Source organism: Rana temporaria, chromosome 4 (genome assembly GCF_905171775.1).
Source record: "Rana temporaria chromosome 4, aRanTem1.1, whole genome shotgun sequence".
Classification (NCBI taxonomy): Eukaryota; Metazoa; Chordata; class Amphibia; order Anura; family Ranidae; genus Rana; species Rana temporaria.
The window spans coordinates 393,769,145-393,771,989 of NC_053492.1; positions in this window are offsets into that span (position 1 = coordinate 393,769,145).

Here is a 2,845-nt window from a genome sequence, read left to right on the forward strand (position 1 = left end):
GACTCGATCGATGATGTCAGTCCTACAGCCACACCCCCCTACAGTTGTAAACACACACTAGGTGAACACTAACTCCTACAGCGCCACCTGTGGTTAACTCCTAAACTGCAACTGTCATTTTCACAATAAACAATGCAATTTAAATGCATTTTTTGCTGTGAAAATTACAATGGTCCCAAAAATGTGTCAAAATTGTTCGAAGTGTCAGCCATAATGTCGCAGTCATGAAAAAAATCGCTGATCGCCGCCATTAGTAGTAAAAAAATAAAAATTAATAAAAATGCAATAAAACTATCCCCTATTTTGTAAACGCTATACATTTTGCGCAAACCAATCGATAAACGCTTATTGCGATTTTTTTACCAAAAATAGGTAAAAGAATACGTATCGCCCTAAACTGAGGGAAAACATTTTTTATATATGTTTTTGGGGGATAGTTATTATAGCAAAAAGTAAAAAATATTGAATTTTTTTCAAAATTGTCGCCCTATTTTTGTTTATAGCGCAAAAAATAAAAACCGCAGAGGTGATCAAATACCACCAAAAGAAAGCTCTATTTGTGGGGAAAAAAGGACGCCAATTTTGTTTGGGAGCCACGTCGCACGACCGTGCAATTGTCTGTTAAAGCAACGCAGTGCTTTAAAAACCCTAAAATATGTATTACCCATGGACTGTTCTATTACAGTTATACAGGGTTTATATTTGTATACTTTATTAGAACAAACAAATTAATGATTATAAATGTATTTTCCATTTATATGAATGGTGTATAGCTGCATTACATATGTGGGATTCCATTCATTTACAATACACCATTCACATTTAAATAGGCACATGTATGAGCTTTACATATTTATAAAAACAATGGCCCGGATTCACATACATTGGCGCATATTTATGCCGGCGTAGCGTATCTAATATATGCTACGCCGACGTAGCGCAGAGAGGCAAGCACCGAATTCACAAAGCACTTGCCTCCCAAACTGCGCTGGGTTCCCTCGGCGTAAGCCGTCGTAGGTGGAAGTGGGCATAAGCCATGCTAATGAGGCATGACCCCATGCAAATGATGGGCTGAGTGCCATACAAGTACTTAAAACGAACGGCGCATGCACCGTCCCGTGGACGTATCCCAGTGCACATGCTCAGAATCACGTCGGAACAACTCCCTAAGATACGACGGATCACTGCCTACGACGTGAACGTAACCTGCGCCCAGCCCTATTCACGGCGGTGGAAGAGAACCAGACGGCGGCCCCCACCCACCCGAAGACGTCAAAGAAGAAGCTCCCCCTGGTAAAAGAGCTAATAAAGAAGACAGGGGGCGGCCTCCGGAGCAGACTAATAAATTATTTTAAAAACCCTTGTGTGGTGTGTTTATTAACTTTGACATTTTTCCTACAGGTGAATGGTTAGGGGTACGATGTACCCCATATCCATTCACTTAGGGTGGGGGGCCGGTATCTGGGGGCCCACTTATTAAAGGGGGCTCCCAGATTCCGATAAGCCTCCCGCCCGCATACCCCGACAACCAACGGCCAGGGTTGTCGGGAAGGGGCCCTGTCCTCATCAACATGGGGACAGGGTGCTCTGAGGTGGGGGGGCCGCAGTGCGCCCCTCTGCCCCAGAGCACCCAACCCCCCCATGTTGAGGGCATGCAGCCTGGTACGGCTCAGGAGGGGGGGCGCTCGCTCGTCCCCACTCCCTTCCTGGCCGGCCGGGTAGCGTGCTTTGGATACGGGTCTGGTATGGATTGTAGGGGGACCCCCTACGCCATTTTTTCGGCATAGGGGGGGCTCTCCTTACAACCCATAACAGACCTAAGGGCCCGGTATGCTCCTGAGGGGGAACCCATGCCGGATTTTTATTTAAAATCCGGCGGGGACTTCCCCCTCAGGATTCATAACAAACGCCGCACACGTGTAGAATTGGCGGGAATCCAAGTCGGATCTCCCGTCGCTTCTATGACGGCTTTGTCTCTATCGCGGCAAGCCAGCTCGTAGGTGCTCAATCTCGCCGAGAAAGGGAGCGAGATTGACACAATATCGCATGCACCTACTGTACCCACTAGGCCAATCAAGCTTGTAAATACGATACACTGTAGAGGATATATCACAGATGTCTCAAAACCAGGAATCATTGACAAGACCTCAGGCAGGGAAATCCAGGGGTTCACACCAGGTGATGGTTTACAGCAAATCCCAAAGACGACACATCAGATATCCCAATGTAAAAGAAGAAATTGGAGAGCACATAGCATAATTCTGTATAAAAAACAATGAATTTATTAAAAGAGAGATACTCACATATTGCAGTGGTAAAACAAGCTCATAAAATCAGGGTAGCAATAATGACAGCAGTCCCAAGTATGTTCGTGAATCGACGTATCTCCCTCATTTCCATATTTGAATAGGAAATCAATGGGAGCGCCACTTGCGGCCAGCGTAAATATGCGCCCACGATACGCCGGCGTAGGAAAGTCGGTCGGATGAAGCCTATTTTCAGGCGTATCTCAGTTATGGGCACGGCGCATAGATACGACGGCGCATACTTACACTTACGCGTCGTATCTCGAGATACGTCGGCGTAAGTGCTTTGTGAATCCGGGCCAATGTTTTTAATAATTAGGTTAATGTATATTGTTTGGTGGGAATGTAACTTTATTATTTTATTAATATGTGGTGTATAATGTGTGCTGATTCGTGTTCAACTTTTGTATTTTTCACTTCCTCATACTGTAATCCCGCTACATCACGCGAGATTACAGTGAGAGGAGCCGTCCTTTAGGAGTTTCCAGCCGTTTGTAGATCGCTCCTCATCTCAACATGAGAACCCATCTACAAAGCTT